Raw genomic sequence first — 8234 nt, forward strand, 5'->3', positions numbered from 1 at the left:
TATATACATACATACATACATATATATTTCTACTCTTGTTTAAGGTATTATGTTTATGGAGCTTATTTAAAAATGTAATATATAGCTCTTTCCGCCGCCATCTTGGTTCCGCGTCCTCTGCACAAAATGCCTGGCGAAGCCACAGAAACCGTCCCTGCCACAGAGCAGGAGCTGCCACAGCCTCAGGCTGAGACAGGGTCAAGAACAGAATCTGACTATTTATTTTGCATCCTCTCCTCTCACTTCCTCCCCTCTTCTGCAGTTTAATCCACCCCTCCTCCTTATTCAGTCAAAAGGGGGTAGGTCTCCCATGGGCATCAACAAAGCTGGCTTTATCAAGCTGTGGTAAGATTAAGAACTTCCCCCTGAATTCAGGCTTGGCGAGGTAATTCAGCAATAGGAATAGGTTTCCAGCCAAAGCTGGAATCCAGGGATAACCCCGCACTCTGTTATGCCCGGATCCGTGAAGTCCCCCCAAAAACAAAGAGACCAAATCCCATACGTAAAAACAAAGAGCCTTTATTTTATACAACTTGGTCTGTCCACATGTCCAATGTATTGGAATATTCAGAGAGCTCCAAGCTCAGCTAGAGTTGGGTTTTTATAGTAGTAAAGGTGGGGGTGAGGGGTTTCTAAGGTTCAGAACCCCTGGTTGGCTGACATTTGTCTAGGGATGTCCTGATGAGTGTGTGCTGGAAAGTAATCCTATCTACAATGGTTGCTACGTTAGGAATTTCCTTTGGATGTTCTGTTCTTGGGTGGTGCTTGGGTAATCTCAGTTTGGGGTTCTTCCTGCAGCAAGGTATTGCTTCAGGGTAAACTACTGAGACTCAGGCCTTCATAAGATGAAGTCCTACACTGGCAAATGGTAATGGTTGGAAGAACTTCCTTTGGGTGGTCTGTTTCTATTAAGCTTATCAGCTTATCATGGTTGGCTCCTACACTCTATTGTTAGGAGTCCCATAAGAGGACCAAACTACACAACTGTCTCATATATGCAGAGGGCCTAGGTTGATACTGTGCAGGTTCCCTGGTTGTGGGTTCCCCACCCACTCCTGTTTGGCTAAGAACTCATCAGTGGATTAACCCTGATTAATCCACTGATGAAGCTAGATCTCTCCCAATCTAATCGTCTCTTAATAGCTCTACCAGTTGGGACCAAATTTTCAGGATGTGAGCTTTTGGGGAAAAGAATACACTGCCTATATGACTAGGGACAGATGTAAGGAAAAAGAAGGGAGTTATCCCCAGGACTCTAGTGACAAGTTTAGCTATGGCAGGTGGTAGAAGAGGAGAAGCAGGCCTGGGGTGGAGTGATAAGCAGTCTGCAGGATGTGAGGGAGCCAATGAGGAGCTCCCTAAGGGACATGACCTTGGCAGATGATCTCACAGACCAAGGAAAGAGACAGACTTGAGGTCAACAGCACACAGGCAGAGATTTCCAAGTTTGCCTGTACCTACAAGTACTGGGGGGAGGCAGGATGGGAAGGTGGAGCTCAGCGGGGTATCCACATAGAACCCTGCAAGGAGCCTAGGTGCAAATCAAATGAGAAAGCACAGCATGGTTCTTGAATCAATCGAAGCAGCCAGGAGCCCCTGCGCAGGAGATGAAGTCTGAAAAGTGATTTGTGGGTTTAGGTTTAGCATGCTCAGGCTGCAAAACTCCTAAATACACAGAAGGCAAGGTACTGCTCTCAGAGTGGGAGCCGGGAGAGCCACACACACCTCCAGCACCTTGAGAACAAGTGCTTCTCAGAGGCACAAACACATTGCATAGAACGCTAAAGACAAAAAGCTCCACTTGGGCAATGAACTGCCCCTTCTCATCATAAGCCTTTCGTTCTTAATTTCAATTATGTGCAAGTAGAACTTTAAGGGGGACAAAAAGAATGAAACACCACATTCACATACTCATTTAGCTGCCGCTGATCAACATTCTAAGAAGCTGAAGTTCACTTTAGGCATGTCACAAGTTCCTGTATTGTGGGACTCCAGTTTCTCATACCACATAACACGAACTCTCACTGTATCTGCAACAACTACAGATGCTGCCTTATGCAGCCAGTCCCACTGCTTAGCAGGCCAATCCAGTGAGGATAAGAGAAATATTTAATTCCTCTTTTAGTCATAAAAGAGAGAGGGAGAGAGAGATAGAGAGAGATAACTTCATGGCTTTCCCTGCCCCTTATATCTATAACCCACTGCTGGATGAAGGGACACCATGATTTTAGATGACCTAAAGTTACTGAACATTCTTTTTTTTTTTTTTTTACTAAAAAGGTATCTAATTAACTGAAGACAGGGACAAGGAAAAAGATTTATTCAGAATGCCAGCAAAAGGAAAAGATAACAGGCTTAAAAATAAAGATCATAAAGATCTTGTCACCAATAAAGATTGTCTCAGCTCCCTGTTTGTGGCCCTTTTATCCTTAGCTAAAGGGAAGCCCTGAGGCTTATATTAAGAAATATTCAGTTACTGGAGACATCTAGTTGTCTCTTGGGTGATCTCCAGTGGGACCATCCTAAAGGTTGCTAGCATGTAGTCACAAGCTTATGCTGCCTCCATAAACACTGAAAGCATCATATTTTAGATAGAAGTAATCCATTGACCTTAGGAGCCAAAAACTTCCCTGCCCTTTAAGGGGCAGAAAAGAGACTAGAAAAGGTTAGGACTCTGGGTCCTGGACAAACATTTTCTTAAGGGACTAACAGGTCTGCATGCTGAGATGAGCAGCATCTGGCCCCAAGCTGAAGGCGGCAAGGCAAGCAGCAGATTCAGTAAGAACACAGAGATGCCAAGCAGATCCGGTAAGAATGCAGAGATGCCAAGCAGATACAGTAAAAACACAGAGATGCTAAGCAGATCCGGTAAAAACACAGAGATGCCAAGCAGATCTGGTAAGAAAGCAGAGATGCCAAGCAGATACAGTAAAAACAGAGATGCTAAGCAGATCCGGTAAAAAACACAGAGATGCCAAGCAGATCTGGTATTAACGCAGAGATGCCAAGCAGATCTGGTAAGAAAACAGGGATGCCAAGTTTTCAACCATCCCGTCATCCAGTAGACACGTGTCTAAATAGGCATGCTGTCAACAAGAAAGCCATCTTGTCCCTGAAAGGTAACTTAAGCAACCATTGTCATCATAACCCACCGTAAGCTGACACCTGTTTCTAAGCTTGGGAGAGACTACCAACATATTGCTCAGCTATGTGACCACCAAACTTACTAATTTTTACAATCAACTAAAAGCAAGGCTGAGGGGCATCTTTTGATGAATGATTGACATGGGAAGGCTCAGCCCACTGTAGGCTATGTCACCCCTGGGCAAGTAGGCCTGGATTGCACAAGAAAGCAACGGCCATGGAAAGGAAGCCTCTAAGAGTCATTTGTCGGGAGAACGTCACCAACCTTCGACCAGTGGGTGAGGACTTCCGGTGGTATCTGAAAATGAAATGTGGCAACTGAGAAGTGGAAAGGTATCCGACTGATGGACAGCGTGGCGTTGAAAGGAGGCCGTGGCCGTGCCTCCACGGTCCAGAAGTGCAAACTGTGTGCACAGGAAAACTCCACTGAAATTCTGAGCAGCACCAGTCAAGTCTTACAACGTTGAAGACAAAGAGAAGTTCAAGACAAAGATAGAGTCTGAGTGTCAGTGTCGTGGCCTTGAGCAAATTGACTTCCAGCCCCAAGTCAGGTTTGCCTCTCTGAAGGTGTGGAGTCAGGGACAGTCTTCAGTGACATCAAGCTGCAAGAAAAGGACTGGACAGACTATGATGAGAAGGCTAAGGAGTCTGTGGGGATCTTCGAGGTCACCCATCAGTTTGTGAAGTGCTGAATTGTGTTCCTACAGATTTTCCTGGAAGAACCTGAGAGGAGAAAAGGGGCCCTGAGCAGCAAATCCCATGGAGGTTTCTCATCGCAATCTCCTAGCACCTGGACCAGCCCTCATGGTCTGCATGCTGGGGTTCTAAGTCCCACCAATAAAGCCCCCACTGGTGTGTGAAAGGAAAAAAAAATCATTTTTCTGCTTCAGTTTCTGCCTCCAGGTTCCTGCCTTAGCTTCCCTCAATGATGCACTGTAAGCTATAGGATGAAAGAAACCCTTTCGTCCTCAAGTTGCTTTTCGTCATGATGTTTATCCTAACAACAAAAAGCAAATTACAGGAACCAGAGAGATGGCTCAGTGGTTAAGAGCACTAAGAGCTCTTCCAGAGGACCTAGGTTCAATTCCCAGCACCCACAAGGCAGCTCATAACTGTCTGTAACTCCCATTCCAGGGGACCCAACACCCATGGCAAAATTCCAGTGCACATAAAATAAAAATAATTTTTAAAAGAAAAGAACCCCCCCAGGATTGCTTAAAATAAAAAGGAACCTAGAACATAAAACGTACTGTAAGTGAAGATAAAAATTAGTTCTAGTTTTTAGATTTTTAAATATTTTTTTAAAAAAATAAAAGAATGACAATGTTATACAACAAATTCATGCTCTCTCCCTCCAGATTCATGTGTTGCCCTGCGGTGGTCCAGATGAGAAATGTCCCCAATAGGATAGGTTAGTGTATCTAAACACTAGCTTCCCAGTTGATGGCACTGTTTGGGGAGGTGGTGCAGCCTTGCTGTAGAAAACTGCATCCCTGGGAGCAGAGTTTGAGTGCTCATAGCCTCACCCCACTTCCAGTTTCTTCTGCTTCGGGCTCCTGGTTAAAGATGTGATTTCTCAGCTGTCGCTGCAATGCTGTTCCTGCCCAGTACTGTCAGGTCCAAAGACTGGTGGTTAGACTGAAGCCAGCCTTCTTCGGGAACTTGTGAAGCTGGTTCCCCTCTACCACAAGGAGGCTTTTCCCCTACCTCTGGGGGAAAGGACAAATGCTATCTGTGGTGCCTATTAGCATACCAAAGCACGTGCTGGCCTCCAGGTTCCCTCAGTACCTGTAACTTAGTCAGAGTCCTGTCTCTTCTCTGTCCCCACCCTCCCTAGACTTCCCCCAGCCCATGAGCTTTCCTCCCTCAGCTGCTCATTCTCCTTATAGCCCGGCTGCTTCACTCTGCTCACGCTTGGCTCTGTCCTATACCTTCTCTTGGGCCTCTCTCTTGGTCCGTCCCCTCTCTTTGGCCTGCACTCTTTTTGTCTCCATCTCTTGATCTCCCCTGACCCCTCTCCTCTGTTCCTGTTTCTTTCCTGGCCAGGCCCAGTCTGAAGGCCATGTTCAGTCTACTGCTTTCTTTCTCTGTCCTAGACTCTTCCAGATGCCCCTGGCAGTTCCCTCCCTCAGACCTACAACAAAAACCTTTCCCTCAGCCCTCATTGTATAATTATAACCATAATTGTATAAATTGATGGTGATGTCGTCAATTTATACAATTATGAACTCTAATCCTCTGAAACAGTAACTCAAATAAAATCTTTCTTCTATAGGCTGCTTTTGGGCACGGTGTTTTAGCCCAACAACAGAAAAAAGCAGCTTATACAAGCTCTAAGGTCAAATGTAACTATATTTGTAGAAAGGCTCTCTAAAGGGATAATTATAGTCAAGGATACCATAAGGACACCACCTTGATTAATGTGATTGGTGTCTGTGTAGAAAAAGATGTCAGGGACATTCATGGACAGTCAGCTGTCAAGGCAGGAGACGAAGACCAAAGGGAAACCAGACCTGCCTATACCTGGATCTTGGATTTGTAGCCTCTAGAACTGTGGGCTACTGAATCCATCTATCTGTGGTATTTTGCAATGGCAGCTTGAGGTAGTATACTTAGTGACACGTAATTGAATATTATGTTACTTTCATATTCCAGAGTCCACTAATAAAATTTTATTAGAGCACAACCTCGCCCATTGATTTACATTTTGTCTGGTGTTGGTTTCCTTGTCAGAACAATCAAGCAGTTGGTACAACGACTTGTATGACCTGCCAGGTCTGGAATATTTGCTACCTGGTCCTTTGCAGAGAATGTCTGTGGACTCCTCCTGGTATCTCACGCACCTTGCCAGTTTGCAGCCTTTGGCATCCAGGGGTCCCTTCAAACTACTCCATCAGGTTCCAAGTCCAACTTCTGTGGGATTCAGCACTATAGAAATGTCCTTTGCCCGATGGCCTGATAAGCAAATAAGACTATATCTTATCTTCCCCACACATTCAAAGCAGAGTACATTCTCACACCAGATGGCCCCTGGAATTCCTGAAACTACACCCTGACCTGTAAGTCACTGCCACACTCTGAATGTAGATGTGCTGGCTGGTCTTCTGTCAACTTGACACACACTAGAGTCATCTGAAAGGAGGGAACCTCAATGAGAAAATGCCTTCATAGGATCTGGCTGTAAGGCATTTTCTTAATTAGTTAGTGATCAGTGGGAAGGCCCTGTCCATTGTGGATAGGGCCACCTGTGGGCTGGTGGTTCTGGGTTCTATAAGAAAGAACAAGCCATGGGGAACAAGCCAGTAAGCACCACTCCTTCATGGCCTCTGCATCAGCTCCTGCCTCCAGGTTCCTGTAGCTGTCTGAGTTCCTGTCCTGACTTCCTTCAATGCTAAATAGCAATGGGGAAGTGTAAGCCAAATAAACCCTTTCCTCCCCAACCTGCTTTTTGGTTATGGTGTTCATTGCGGTAGTAGAAACGCTAAGAAAACAATCCTTTCCTGTGTTAGGGGCTGGTCAGCAATGGCTTCCTTTCTGCTAATGCTTGGGTGTTAATAATTACAAATGGACTGTATCATCCGATAGTTGGTATTTCTTATAGTATGTTTAAATGCTAATTTTAAAGGATACTTCTTAATAGTATATCTTAAATACTATAAGACGTGGTGATATTTTGCTTGTGCTTTAACAAATAGACTGAAGATCAGAGTGTAGAGCTAGCCGCACTAGTTAGCCATGGAGGCCAGGGAGTAGGTGCACACACCTTTAATCCCAGCACTCAGGAGGCTGAGGAGAAAGTCCATGAGTTCAACATCAGCCATGGCTATACAGTGAGACTTTGTATCAAAAAATTAAATTGCCAGGTATGGTGGCCCACGCCTTTAATCTCAGCACTTGAGAGGCAGAGGCAGGCAGATCTCTGAGTTTGAGGCCAGCCTGGTCTACAGAACAAGTTCTATGACATCTAGGGCTACACAGAGAAATCCTGTCTTGGAAAACCAAACCAAAAAAAAAAAAAATCCAAGATTAATTTTTGAAAGCTGACAGAAAATAGCAGTATAGCATTTTATGGTGATACTGAGCAGGTTAGACAATGAAGCTTAGTTCTCAGACCAGTCTGAGGTTGTGCCAGAGCCTAGGGAACAATCTTCCTGGCCCTCCCTTGTTTGGACATGAGGGAGCTAATCACATTTTCTCATTTCTCGGGAAAGTTCCTGAGAACTGTGAACAGTCCAGGTGCTCTGAGCCTACTAATTATTCAGTTTGCCAAACTGAAGGGTGAGGTCCTCACTGAGGAGGCACCAAGATAAACAAGGACACAAATCCGGTCATTTTTTTTCTCGCATGCCCCAAGTACTCACTCCCTCTTTCCTTTCCAATGAACTTTTTATTTCTATCACCTGCTCTTTTCTGCAGGTTTCCATTTTAAGGGCATTCCTGTTCAACTAATTCCTCAAAGCAGTCATCAGTAGTTCCCAAGTGTCATTCTTATCACTTTATCTTAAGAAACACAGTGTGCTAAACACGGGAAAAAATACACAAAATATCTAAGTGACTAACGGAAGATAGTCACTTCTCCCAGGTGGGCTATTACATTTACTGTGCAGAGTAATCGGTAGCAAGAGAACAGGGAAGGGGGTGAAAAAATTGCATATTCATTCCAGAATTCCTCTGTCCCTGAAAGATATATTCCAAGACTCTCAGTGGATGCTCAAAATCACAGACATTGGGGCCAATGAGATGTCTCGCTAAGTAAGGATGCTTGCCACGAAGTCTGACAACGTGAATTCAGCTCCCAGATCCCAAACAGTAGAAGGAGAGAACTGACCCCCCTACGTGGTCCTCTGACCTCCACACATGTGCTGTGGCGCACACACGTGCATACACACTCACAATTTTTCTTTTGTTTGCCTGTGTTTTTGAAACAGGGTCTATGCACCCTCAGGTATCCTGGAGCTCACTATGGAGATCACAGATCCGCCAGCCTCCACCTCCTGAGAGCTGGGGTTTAGGGTGTGCTCTACCACTCCCAGTTTCAGGATTTTTTAATGTTAAATAGAAAGAAAGCATAGATGCGACCAAACCCTACA

General features: G+C 45.0%; 1 pseudogene; it reads left to right on the forward strand.

The window, feature by feature from the left end:
- The first annotated feature begins 3361 nt into the window (after nt 1-3361).
- Nucleotides 3362-3836, forward strand: LOC126487344 (CXXC motif containing zinc binding protein-like; annotated as a pseudogene).
- The last annotated feature ends 4398 nt before the right edge of the window (nt 3837-8234 follow it).

This window comes from Alexandromys fortis, unplaced genomic scaffold (assembly GCF_014885135.2).
Source record: "Alexandromys fortis isolate MF-2015 unplaced genomic scaffold, M_Fortis_MF-2015_v1.1 scaffold_168, whole genome shotgun sequence".
Lineage (NCBI taxonomy): Eukaryota > Metazoa > Chordata > Mammalia > Rodentia > Cricetidae > Alexandromys > Alexandromys fortis.